Source organism: Neofelis nebulosa, chromosome 6, assembly GCF_028018385.1.
Source record: "Neofelis nebulosa isolate mNeoNeb1 chromosome 6, mNeoNeb1.pri, whole genome shotgun sequence".
NCBI classification, from domain to species: Eukaryota; Metazoa; Chordata; class Mammalia; order Carnivora; family Felidae; genus Neofelis; species Neofelis nebulosa.
Window position 1 is genome coordinate 146,740,456 of NC_080787.1, and position 13,821 is coordinate 146,754,276.

Here is a 13,821-nt window from a genome sequence, read left to right on the forward strand (position 1 = left end):
CAAGTACAGGGGTGCTGGGGTGGCTCAGTTGGTTAAGCAGCCAACTTCAGCTCAGGTCATGATCTCACAGTTTGTGAGCACTAGCCCCACATCAGGCTCTCTGCTGTCAGCACAGAGCCTGCTTTTCGATTCTATGTCTCTCTCTCTCTCTCTCTCTCTCTCTCTCTCTCTCTGTGCCTCCCCTGTGCTCACTCTCTCTCAAAAATAAATATTAGAAAAATATTTAAATCATTTAAAAAAAAGACTAAGTGCAAACGAGCATGCTTTTTTTCTCTTTTCAGGCCTTCCCACTCTGTTTTCTTACATAACAGACTAAGCCTTTTTTTTTTTTTAATGTTTATTTATTTTGAGAGAGAGAGAGAGAGAGAGAGTGCACAAGCAGGGGAGGGGCAGAGAGAGAGGGAGAGAGAGAATCCCAAGCAGGCTCTGTGCTGTCAGCTCAGAGCCTGACGCTGGGCTCAATCCCATGAACCGTGAGATCGTGACCTGAGCCAAAATCGAAGAGTCGGATGTTTAACCGACTGAGCCACCCAGGTGCCCCAACAGACTCAGTCTTATATTACTTGCTGCATACCCCTATTAAAACACTCTTCATTTAACCTGGTTTATTAGCTTCCTGGGGCTGCCATAACAGAGCATCACATGCTTCGTGGCTTAAAACAACAGAAATTTATTGTCCCACGGTTCTGGAGGCCAGGAGGCTGAAATCATGATGTCAGCAGGGCCGTGCTCCCTCAGAAACCACCTCCCAGTGATTTCCCCGTTCTTCTGGCTTTCAGTAGCCCTGGGCATTCCTTGGCTTGTGGCCACATTATCCAGTCTCTGCCTAGTCATCACATGGCCCCCTTCTCTCCGTGTCTCTTTTCTTCCTATAAGAACCCAGTCATATTGGATTAAGGGTTCACCCTGCTTCAATCTGACCTCATCTTAGTGTAACTAATTAATCCGTAATTACCCCACTTCCAAATAAGCTCATATTCTGAGGTATGGGGGAGCAGGACTTCAACATGTCTTTTTGGAGAATGCAATTCAACCCATCACGCCTGGTATGACAATGGTATCTAGGCCGCCATCTTCTATATCCTCAGCTCCTTGCCTACAGCCGGGTAGTTGTGGAGAGAAACAGCCCTGGGTTTGTCACTCACCCTCTTGTAAAACCTGAGCAAGATCCTTAAGCCATTTGTCTTTTCTTGTCTGTAAAATAACCACAACACCTAGAGCTATTGTGATATTAATGTCAGTTCATGTGCTCAGTGAGCGCCCAGGAAATTTTAATTAGTAGGTAGTACTGCTGTGTGTTGAACAGGGTAGAGACTCAATAAATAAATGTGAGTCACTGTCTCTAATAAATATTTACTAAATTGGCAGGCCTGCAGAATACCTGAACTGATGAGCTTCTCCAGAGGGAGGGAGAAGCAGTGGCCAGCAAGCCCTGGAGACTCTAGGCCGTCCCCTGGCATCGTGGGAATTGCTGAGGTGACATGGTGGCCACTGCCTGTCCCTGCTTGGAAGGCAGGAGATTCTGGCTCCTGTCCTCACAGCGGGCAATCCTGGCTGGCTCTGTGAGAATGTGAAGGTGGAGGAGGCAGGACTCTACACCCTGTTTTTTGTTCTCTAGCTGGTGTGTGTGTGTGTGTGTGTGTGTGTGCACGTGCGCACACATGCTCTGGGGAATGGGGGCCTGGAAGACAGGGACCAGAGGGGCCCAGCATCGTCCTGAAAGAGACATTCAGGCTGGAATGAAAAGCAAGCAACCAGAGCTTGACCTCCTGCTCTGGGACCCTCCATGATTTCTGTGAAGAATCAGATTCTTCTACAGGATGAGGGTGGGTAGTGGGCATAGCACAGGAGATGGAATCAGAGACTTGGGGCTGAAAGAAAACTCTACATTGGAGTAGCTGGGGTGACCTCCACGATTGCAGTCTTCTCTTGTAGCAGGTGGGGCTGGTAAAATCTGCCCTATCAAATAAGAACATGATTCAAATGCCAGCTGTTTATGTCCTGAGGTTGCCAACCCTTGAAAGGACATTTCCAGAGCGTATCCAAATTTGCAGAGGACCATCACAGCTTTGCTTTGTTTTTATTTTCATTTTCACAACCAGAAGTGAAAAATCCATTAATTACTCTTAGAAAGAAGAAAATATGTCTGAGGCTCAACATCCATCTGCCATAGGATGAAACTTGGCATCCCTCACTCTTTCTCTATTTCATGAACACCCAAGATTGTATGCTTCTGTTTCAAGGGGGTTCCTTTTCCTCAGGAAAAATGCTGACCTGGCATCCAGCCTCCCTAGACTCCATACTAGACAAATATTTCCACTGTAGACTAATCACCAACTCCCTGAAATTTCTTTTTTTTTTATTTATTTTTGGGACAGAGAGAGACAGAGCACGAACGGGGGAGGGGCAGAGAGAGAGGGAGACACAGAATCGGAAACAGGCTCCGAGCCATCAGCCCAGAGCCCGACGCGGGGCTCGAACTCACGGACCGCGAGATCGTGACCTGGCTAAAGTCGGACGCTTAACCGACTGCGCCACCCAGGCGCCCCACTCCCTGAAATTTCTTGAAAAATTGATTCAAGGAGATGTACCAAAGTGGGAAGCACATTTTCAGGAAAGAAGATAATGATGGAGTTTCATCCAGGAACCACACATTTAAGAGTCAGACATCATTAGGGGTGCCTGGGTAGCTCAGTTGGTTGAGGGTCCGACTCTTGATTTCGGCTCAGGTCATGATCTCAGGGTTCATGACATCGAGCCCTGCGTTGGGCTCTGTGCTGACACTGCTGAGCCTGCTTGGGATTCTTTCTCTCCCTCTCTCTGCCCCTCCCCACCTCTCAAAAATAAATAAATAAACTTAAAAAAAAAAAAAAAAGGTGGTGCCTAGGTGGTTCAGTCGGTTAAGCATCCAACTTCCACTCAGGTCATGATCTCACGGTCCCTGAGCTCAAACCCCACATTGGGCTCACTGAGCTGTCAGCATGGAGCCTGCTTCTGATCTTCTGTCTCCCTCTCTCTCTGCCCCTCCCCCGCTTGTGCTCTCTCTCTCTCTCTCTCTCTCTCTCAGAAATAAGTAAAATATTAAAAAATTTAAAAAAAAAAAGAGTCGGACATCATCGCACCAGACAACATATGCACTGCACAACACCGACACACGCTGCAAACGTGGGAAGTTTCATGATTAAATTTACATCCTTCAGTCTAGCCAGTGAGGGCAAGGATACGATGTGCATAGATAACTGGAACACTGCGCAGATCTAAGGAACTTCCGCGAAAGTTACAACGTGTGGTGAGGTCAAAGAATAAAGAGCTCACATTCTTTGGGGCGATAAGAAGAATGCCTGGTGTCTTTTTTTTCTAATGCGAGAGAGATCAGGGTCAGATAAAGAGAAGGGAGAAAACTGTGGTAAGCAGGTGATCCACAGGTAGAAAAGCAAGCTCTAAAAAGTATGGCCTGGATCCCAGTTGGTATGCTGATTACCACATTCAGTTTCCATTCCGGTTCTGTATTTATTGATCACATTTGCATTTACCCAGGTAAGGAAACTCTGCAACACAGGGCATGCAGTTGGCGTGTCTAGGGACCTATGCAGTCTCAGCAGAATGTTGTCAAAGTGGATTCTAAGTTCAGAAGCCTCATAATTATCAGCAAAAGCTGCCCAATAATTTCACCAACAAACCATATGAACAGACTTCAATGCAGAGACTATTGGAGAGCACTTAATTTGCCGTAAAAGGTACCTAAAACTTCAGGTGTAGCTTGTATGACATCCAGGAAACATACCACTGTTGGCAGGTTCCCATACCTCTAACCCCACAGTGGTAACGAACACGGCAACTTCTTTTAGAAAACCGTATTATATGCCCAGCATGAAGCCTTTACGTTTGTTATTTACAACTTTGTGGTCTGCACAAACTAAAAATAGCTCAAATTGTTTAAATCCCTAATTGTTTGAATAACACAACTGCTTTAGACTTTCAGAAAGTTGGATTTCCCACTTGAGTTCCACAAGGTGCGTTAAAAGATCCCAGCCAGGGATCTTTCCAGGAAGTGATGTTGTAAAGTTTCTCTGCAGAAAATCTCTAGGGTTCTGGGACCTCTGCTTTCCGCAACAGGACATGTCACTGCAGAGGACCACACTGGGCACGGTCCCGCTAAATGCTCACCATGCATGGATCTCAGACGATGTTACATTTTGGTGGGGTTCTGAGCCGTGCAATCAATGAGAGAAACACACTGAGGAGAAAACAATTTATTTGAGACTCTTCGCGGTTAAGTTTTTCTAAGGCAAGGAGATTATTTACCTCTGCTAAGTTCAGAGACTAGGTTTGGGTGACCTAAGGTTCTGGAAAAGCAACAAGAGACTGAAAGTACCTTGAAAATTATTCAAGCTTAAAGGAAAAGATCATAAATTATTTTTAAAAAGTCCATAAGACAGAACAATAATAAACTCCGAGGTAACTGAAGGACAAGGACTTTGCCAAAATGAGAAATATATTTGTGTGTGTGTGTGTGTGTGTGTGTGTGTATACACTTTCCTCTTAAGAAAATGACTTGTATGGCAACACAAAGCACATGAAAATATAAAGTTCTCTGATAAAGGTAAATACATAGACAAATACATAATCCCGTAATATTGGAATGGTGGTGCATAAATCACTTTTAATTTTGGTGTAGGATTCAAAGGATAAAAGCCCAAAATACAAACAATACCCCCATGTTAATGGATACAAAATATAAAAAGATGTTATTTGTGACATCAGTAACGAAATTGGTGTTGGAGAGGATGTAAAAGAGTAGAGTTTCTGTATGTGATCATGGACATTTCTTGATTTCAGTTCCCCAACATCCTTTCCCCGTTCTTCCAGTAACAGAACCAGCACTTGCCTTGTTCCATCATTGGCCCATGTGGTTTGCTGAGCTGCCTTGAACCCTAGCTCTGAGTTTGGACACGTGTCTCAGAATGGTCAGTGAGGAGGTGGAATCCCCCCTGTCCACAGTGACTGGTTTCAGCAGAGATCTTCAATTCTTTCAGTGGGACTCAATTCCATTTTTTGTTTGTCGATTTAACTCTTGGGAGACAGAGATGGACTTCAGCTATTCAGATATCTGCTCGACCCTGCTGAAAATGAAGTAAAAATGGAAGAAAGCATACCCAAGAGAAGAGAGGTTGGGGTCCAAATGACATTATTTGAACTCCTGGGTCCAGCTTGGCCCACCCCCCTGAAGTTTTCAGTTAAGCAAACTAAGAGATTCTCTTTTCTTTCCCACACCTGTTTGAGTTGGGTTTTCTGTCACTCACAAGCAACACTCAGAGTGGTGTACCTTTACAATTCAGCTAATTGTAGATCCTTGTGACTGACCGTAACCTGGATGTGAATTTGGAGTATCAAACAGGCCCTGAAACATCAAGACATACAGAGCATTTCTGCAGGCCTCTTTTTAATTCAAAACTGGGATATGTCAGTAATAGGTCCCTCATATCACCTGTCATCAGCTCTGACCCCTTCATCTGCCTTAATTTCTTCGTCCCACTTAATGTTACTGGACATAAAAGTACATCGTTACTTGTTTATATATTTATGGTCTGTTTCACTTGCTAGAATGTAAACTCCATAAAGGCAGGCACTTGGCCTGCGGTGTGCTCTGCTGTTTCCCCAAGGTCAAGGACAGTGCCTGGCACCAACTATAAACATCAGTTGAATGAACGAATGCATGAGTGAGTGACTTTGGCTTATCATATCATTCTCCCTATATGATTAGCTCTGGAGTCAATTGCTGGGGTCCAAACAAACAGTGACCTAGACAGCAAAAGAGACTACTGTCCACTAGCAGGCCACCTGCATAGCCACCTCTCCTCTCAGGAAGGGACATCTCTTGTTAGCTAATTACATAACAAGAAACTCTACTTTCTATAAATTCTGAATGCAGTGGGTGATTGAATGAGCCACCTGGGTGGCTTAGTTGGTTAAGCATCTGACTTTTGATCTCAGCTCAGGTCTTGAGCTCATGGTCATGAGCTCAAGCCCCAAGTTGGACTCCATGCTGGATGTGAAGCCTACTAAAAAACAAAAATAAGAAGGAAGGAAGGAAGGAAGGAAGGAAGGAAGGAAGGAAGGAAGGAAGGAAGGAAGGAAGGAAGGGGTGCCTGGGTGACACAGTCGGTTGAACATCTGACTTTGGCTCAGGTCATGATCTCACAGTTCATGGGATTGAGCCCAGAGTCAGGCTCTGCACTGACAGCAAGGAGCTTGTTTAGGACTCTCTCTCCCCCTCTCTTTCTGCCCCTCCCTGCCGCTCAAAAATAAATAAATAAACTTTAAAAAGAAAGAAAGAAAGCAGATACCATAAAATAGCTTTACTTGCTAATATACCGAGAACTTAATTGGACCTGACAGTTTAAAAATATATCAGAGGAAAACATTTTGACTAACCTGAGCCATTTTGTCCAATGGGGTCAGAAGAGGAGTAGGTAGTAATAAATTATGCTTATAGGGGCACCTGGGTGGCTCAGCCGGTTAAGTGTCTGACTTCGGCTCAGGTCATGATCTCACAGTTAGAAAGTCTGCCTTGAACGGGCTAACAGTTTTGATTTCCATCCCAATTTCCATGTTGTTTAGAGAGCTGCATTATAAATACTCCAAAATAGCTGAAAGGTTGAAGGTTGAACCTGTATTTTAGGATTCTGAATTCCCTGTCCACTCCAAGTTCTTAAGTATTTTAATAGGGAATTGGCTTATTTGTATTTTTAAGAAAGCCAGGAATCAGGGAGGATATACTGAAAAGTCAGGTGATTTAGGGAATATGAGTTCCTCTCCTGAGGGAACTCAGTGGCCAAAGACCAACTACAAAGTAAAAACATAATTCCACCCCGGGAGAAAGGCCCTGGCCAAGGGAGGAAGGGAGGGAAATACAAAGAAATGACAAGAGAGGAAGGGGCATTCTCAGGCAAGCTGACAAAGGAAGCAGTTCGCTCACGTTTTCTAAAGGTGAGGAAAGACGAATGCCCAACTATTTGTTCTGCTGTTAGGTAAACTGTAATTCAATCTTGGTTTTTTTCAGGGTGTTTCCTTCTCCAATCGTGATTCTCATTAAAATGTAGAGGGTTGGGGTGATTGTGTTAAGTCTTACATTTTCCATTTGCTGTGAGAGGTTGATAGCATCTTGAACCCTCCTTGGGTAGCACTTATGTTGCTGCACGGTGGCTCTCGTTTATACCCGTGTGCGCACAGTAGATCACCACGTCCTCCGGGGCTGGGCCGCTAGATGCAGAATGCTCTTCGCACCAGCACAACCCAATGAACATTTGGTAGATCAGTTCTGGAGCAGATGCACTTTTGCTTTACAGTCCTTCAAACTCATTCAGTATGCAATCAGTTTAAATTAAATTCAGAAGGCTTGGAGAATTCTCAGTCTGGCAATGAAATCGATTAACTTGGTGCCTGGTGTCTGACTGTTTAAAAATGAGGGGATTAGAATTACTTAAAATCTCTCTAAACATGGGTGAGAGATTTTTTTAGCGAATAGACAATTAAGTAAATATTCAGAAAATGTACTCAAAGCCATAGGAGGAAGCTGATTTCCAGAGATAAGGAGCTTTTTAATACTAACCAACTTTGCAAACAGTGTGTTTCTACAATGATGCTCAAATCTGTACTGTGTTCATATTCACTAATACTTTACTATTTTTCAGATACGATAGCTTGCTTCCCAAATTGGAAATTCTAGGGGTCAGTACTGACCCACTCACTCACTTATTCATTGATTCATTCAGACAATAGTTATTGAGCCCCAATCATGTACCCAAGCGCCGAAGATATTATAGTGAATGGATATAGACATGCTTTCATAGCGCTTAAAACTGCACCAATAAATTAAAAAATCTCAACTATGATAAGGAGGTAGATGTACCCGGTGCTGGAGAGGACCATGTGAGATTTGCCCTAAGTTGGGTATTCAAGGAAAGTTCTCTAGGAGCGATGATGGATGAATGAACAAGATCTGGAGGGAGGTAGATTGACCAGGTCAAGAGAGGAGGGAAGGGGGGTTCAGGCAGAAGGAGCAGCAAACCCAGGTTCTTGTGGGGGAGTAAGGTCAGCATAGCTGACCCAGGAGGCCATGCCAGCGTATACGCCATTTTAGGGGGGTATGCTCATGTTTGGAAAACGGGAAATCACTGAAATGCTTTAAGCCAGAGAGGAGTGAGATGGTTCGAGCTGTGGTAAGACCTGATTTGTCTTCCCAAAGACTCTGATCCTGTGTGCCGGAAGGATTGGAGGGTGGCTAGACTGGATGGGGAGTTAGGTGAGGAGGGCAGTTGGCAGGATGCTAAAGGAGGTCTAATGTTGCCCCTCACCCCACAGAGAACGACTCCTCCTTAGCCAGAGTCAGGGTTCTGACACCAAATTAAAATAAACCTGAAAACCTATTTCCTGACCAACAAGGAAATGGAACACCAGCCACACTGAACCTAGATGGTGTTTTTAAGTTTTTTTTTTTTTTTAAAGTAAACTCTACCCCCAACATGGGGCTCATACTCATAATCCCTCACAACGCTGAGATCAAGAGTCAGTCACAGGCTCTACCAACTGAGCCAGTCAAGTACCCCTGATTGTCTGATTTTTAAAGTAGGCTCCACACCCAATGTGGAGCTTGAACTCATGACCCTGTGATCAAGAGTCACGTGCTCTATAGACTGAGCCAGCCAGGCACCCCAACCCAAATGATTTTTTAATGTAATTGTTACCCCTCCAAAGCCTTTGAGCTTCTTAAGGACAGGAAATGTAAATTATTCATCATTGTATCTTAAGGCCTAAATACCATCAACATATAGCTGTCAGGTACAGAAAGGAAGTATGGCACGATAGCTTGCTAGGGCTACTGTGACAAACTACCTGCTTAAGTGACAGACATTTATTTATTTATTTTTTAATGTTATTTGTTTTGAGAGAGAGCGGGAGTGGAGGAGGGCAGGGGGCGGGGAGGGGAGAGAGAAAGGGAGAGAGAGAATCTTAAGTAGGCTCCACGCTCAGCACAGAGCCTGACGTGGGGCTTGATCCCACGACCCTGGGGGCTTGACCCGAACTGAAATCAAGAGTCCGACACTCAACCACGGAACCACCCAGGCGCCCCAACAGACATTTATTTTCCCACAATTCTGGAGGCTAGAAGTCTTAGCTTAAGGTGTCAGTGGAATTGGTTCCTTCTGAGGGCTGAAGGAAGGACCTGTTCTAGGCCTCCCTCATGGCTTGTAAATGTGTCTTTACACCATCTTCCTTTGCATGTGTCTCTGGGTCCAAATTTCCCCCTTTTACAACACAGTTATATTGGATTAGAGACCACCCTAAACACCTCATTTTAAACTTGGTTACCTTTATAAGGACCCTACCTCCAAATAAGGTCACATTTGGGGTAATGCAACTCAACTGATAACACATGGGGCTGTGGGATTTGGTAGCTGGCCTGTGTTCTAGAGGACTCCATTTATCAAGGCACCTTTTGCTTGTTCCATTTAATAGTGCTGACTCCTTCATGTGCCAGGCTCCAGAAAGCAGACTTCAGACTCGGTAGAGCAGAGCAGGGAGATTGCCTTTTCCTGGTCCCTTCAAAGCTTATGCCATTTTCTTGAAAAAGCCCGACCAAAGCAGATAGATTTTCCAAACCGTTATCTGTTGAATTGTGCCCCTCCACCTCAAATTCGTATACTAAAGTCCTAACCCTCAGGACATCTGAATGTGATTGTATTTGGAGATAGGGTGTTTAAAGAGGTAAATAAGTTAAAATGAAGTCATTAGTGTGGACCTAATCCAGTATGACCGGTGTCCTTACAAGAAGAGGAAATTTGGACACAGACACGCACGGAAGGAAGACCAAGGAAGACACGGGGAGAAGGAGGCCATCTGCAAGCCGACGAGAGAGGCCTCGGGAGAAGCCAGCACTGTTGACACTTTGATTTGGGGCTTCTATCCTCCAGGATGGTGAGAAAATAAATTTCTGTTATGGAAGCCACCTCATCTGTGGATTTTGTTATGGTGTTTCTAGCAACCGACACACAAACCAAACCGGCCAACGGGGATTCTCAAGACCCAGTTTCACTTGATAACTCCTTCCCATGATTCGCTTCTTATTAATAACAAGTAGTGTTTCCTGAGTGCTTACCTGGTGTGTCAGGCACTATGCTGGAGTGCTGTCAATGTTATCTTATTTAATCTGTACAAACCCCTAGACATGAGGACTATTATGATCTTAATTTGTATGCAGAAGAAACCTGAGCATAAAAGAGATCAAGTAACTTGCCTGAGGTTATCCAGTAGGAAGAGTACAGAGTCTGGGGTCTCCAAGACTGTGCCCTTAGCCTCTGAGCACTTTGTGCCAACCTGAGGACCATTCTGGAAGGAGGTAGAGCTTCATTGCACCATAGAGTTTACAGGCACAGCTGAGACATCTGGGTGTTTAGCTGATGAAGAGAGTGAATTACCCCTTACAACTACTTTCCCTCATTAATGAGAAAATAAACAACCTGACTGAAACATCGGCCAAAACCTTTACAGACATCTCACAAAGAAGATATAAGCATGTGAAAAGATACTGCACATCCTCTGTCATCAGGAAAACGCAGCAGATTAAAATAAAAATGAGGACCACTACACTCCTGTTAGAATGGCCAAAATCCAAAACATTGACAACACCAAATGCTGGTGAGGCTATGGAGCGACAGGAACTCTCAGTCATTGCTGGTGGGTATGCAAAATGGTACAACTACTTTGGAAGACAGCTAGGCACTTTCTTAGAAAACTAAACATACTGGGGGCGCCTGGGTGGCGCAGTCGGTTAAGCGTCCGACTTCAGCCAGGTCACGATCTCGCGGTCCGTGAGTTCGAGCCCCGCGTCAGGCTCTGGGCTGATGGCTCGGAGCCTGGAGCCTGTTTCCGATTCTGTGTCTCCCTCTCTCTCTGCCCCTCCCCCGTTCATGCTCTGTCTCTCTCTGTCCCAAAAATAAATAAAAAAAAAATGTTAAAAAAAAAAAAAAAAAAAGAAAACTAAACATACTTTTACCATATGGTTCAGCAATCATATTCCTTGATATTTACCCCAATGAGCTGTAAACTCGTGTCTACACAAAGCCCATTACATGAACACTTATAGCAGGTTTATTCAAAATTGGCACAATGTGGAAGCAACCGAGATGTCCTTCAGTAGGTGAATAAAGGTTAGTACAATGAGGCAATAGAATATTATACAGCACTAAAAATAAATCAGCCATCAAACCATGAAAGGATGTAGAGAAAACGTTAAAGCATATTACTAAGTGAAATAAGATAATCTGAAAAGGCTACATACTATATGATTCCAACTATATGACATTTTGGAAAAGGCACAACTATAGAGGCAGTAAAAGGATTAGTGGTTGCCCGGGGTTGGAGGGAGGGAGGGATGAATAAGTAGCGCACAGAGGACTTTTAGAGCAGCGAGACTGCTCTGTATGCCACTATAATGGTGGATACATGTCATTATACATTTATCCGAACCCATAAAACGTACAACACCAAGAGTGAACCCTGATGTAAACTATGGACCTTGGATGATGACAGTGTGCCCATGTAGGTTCATCCGCTGCAACAAATGTCCCATTCTGGTGGGGGTTGCTGACAACGGGGGAGGCTGCGCGTATGTGTGGGCAAAGGGTATATAGGAATTCTCTGTGCATTCACCTCAATTTTTCTGTGAGCCTAAAACTGCTCTAAAAACTAACATCTTAAAAAAAGAGAAAAAAGTACTCCCCTAGCCTTTTGGGTCAGCTTGTGACTCTAGATCATTCTTAGTTCTTGCAGAAATCATCAGCCCTCCATGAACAGTCTTAAGACTATACCAACATTTCAGGGCTGGGATTAAATATTTTGCCTTTGCTATTATCACAAGTCATTAGACTCCTATTATTACTGATCTTAAGCAGAGGAAAGAAGATTGGAAGAAAATGACAAGTCATAAAATCACAAAGAAATTGGGGGAGTATGTCTTTCATGACTAAAGCTGCATGTATTCGTATTAATGCCACAGTGGTGTCCCTGGTTTTTTTTTTACACAAGAGAACATTTACAAAAAGAAGGAGCATAACCTGAGTGAGATATACAGACCTCTCCCTCCTACTCAGGTCATCAGTTGGCATCAGATGTTGAAGACCTGGGGTGCCTGGGTGGCTCATTTAATAAATGTCCGTTGGGGTGCCTGGATGGTTCAGTGGTCTGAGTGTCAGACTCTTGGTTTTGGCTCAGGTCATGATCTCACGGTCCATGATCATGGTCCAGGTCATGGTTTGTGGGTTCGAGCCCCGCATCAGGTGCTGTGCTGACAACAAGGAGCCTACTTGGGATTCTCTCTCTTGCTCCCTCTCGCTCTCTGCCCATCCCCCACTCACACCATGTCGGTCTCTCTCAAACAAATAGATAAACTTAAAAAAAAAAGTTGAAGACCTCGAAGACCTTGGATGCTGATGGGAAAAAGACATGTTAAATGTCTTTCAGAACAGATAACAAGTGGGATGGGGTAACATGTTGGAGAATATTGAGCTTTTCTTGAATGTAAAACCGCTACATTGCTAGAGACGCTTTACTCCTGTTTTTTGCATCTAATTGCTGAACTGCTGGAATTTGCATTTTCCCACAATCAATGCCCCACTGATAGCTGAAACATGTATTAAGAAACAAGTAATCGTGCTCTGTGATGAGATAGCCCTTGTGAACAGCTATTGTTCCTACCCAGCAGTGTCTGCCACCACTCAGAGGCACTTGAGGTATCGTGGGGGAAAGAAGGCAAGTGGGATTTCTCCATACCTGGAAGGGTTAAGCGTTGAGTCAATCTACAGCAAATGGCACACCCAGTTTGAGGTCCGTGAGGGTGAAGTAATTTATCTGTGAGTCATCACTGAATACACTCTGTTCTATAGAATGTTGGTTAACAACTTGCTTCCAAACATTCTGTCCAATGGTTCTGTTATACACTACGTATGAAAGGAGGTAAGTTGCTCATTGTGACTTAGCATTTGGCAATGAAATAAAGCTGGCATTGATGGGCATGGGTTTTCACCAATGGATTTAAGGTCTGAAGAGAAGTGCTGGGTTGCAAGCCTCCATTTTCACTCTAAGCATGAAAGTCAGAGAAGGACTTTGGTGCCTGTGGCTACGGGGGAGAAGAGTGACTCTCCTGGGAAACTGTCAGTATGGAAAACAAAACAAAACAGAAAAGGAACTCAGCCCAATGGTCCTCTTGTTTTATTGTATTGTGGCTTTTTCAGAGGCTCTGACTGCATGATTAAATTCTTAGCTATTTTCAAAACTTCATACTGATTGGTGTTTTTAAGCCAGAACCTTAAAACTCAGTTCTCCCAACCCCAGATCCTATCAAAAGAGCCCTGTATTTGTCAGTCAGGAGGAATGAGCAGGCAAGAGGGCGAGGCTGTGTGTGTCCATGGCTGGAAGAAAGGTGTGCTGTTTTGTTGCTAGGCAATAGGCTTTATGTGACAACAATTCCTTTTCTCTGAACAACCGGGGTGCTCTTTTTGGTTTCATGAAAGCCGTGCATTTTCTTGGTACAAGAAGTACACGTGGTGGTGCCTGGGTGGCTCAGTTGGTTAAGCCTCCAACTTCGGCTCTGGTCATGATCTCACATCTCGTGGGTTCGAGCCCCATGTCAGGCTCTGTGCTGATAGCTCAGAGCCCAGAGCCTGCTTCGGATTCTGTGTGTGTCTCTCTCTCTCTGGCCCTCCCCCGCTCACACTCTGTCTCTGTCTCTCTCTCTCTCAAACACAAATAAACATTAAAAAA

The 13,821-nt window shown here is 44.3% G+C and overlaps 1 long non-coding RNA gene across 4 annotated transcripts; it reads right to left on the reverse strand.

Moving 5' to 3' along the window:
• Positions 1-4,643: 4,643 nt before the first annotated feature.
• Positions 4,644-13,078, reverse strand: LOC131515122 (uncharacterized). 4 transcript variants are annotated; one of them, XR_009263453.1, is made up of 3 exons: positions 12,832-13,059; positions 7,133-7,454; positions 4,644-5,120 (listed from the first exon to the last, which is right to left on the reverse strand). It is a non-coding gene; the product is annotated as an uncharacterized LOC131515122 (long non-coding RNA). The 4 variants fall into 4 exon arrangements; XR_009263454.1 differs by having other exon boundaries at positions 4,644-5,123; XR_009263452.1 differs by lacking the exon at positions 4,644-5,120 and adding an exon at positions 6,442-6,650 and having other exon boundaries at positions 6,980-7,454; positions 12,832-13,069.
• Positions 13,079-13,821: the final 743 nt, after the last annotated feature.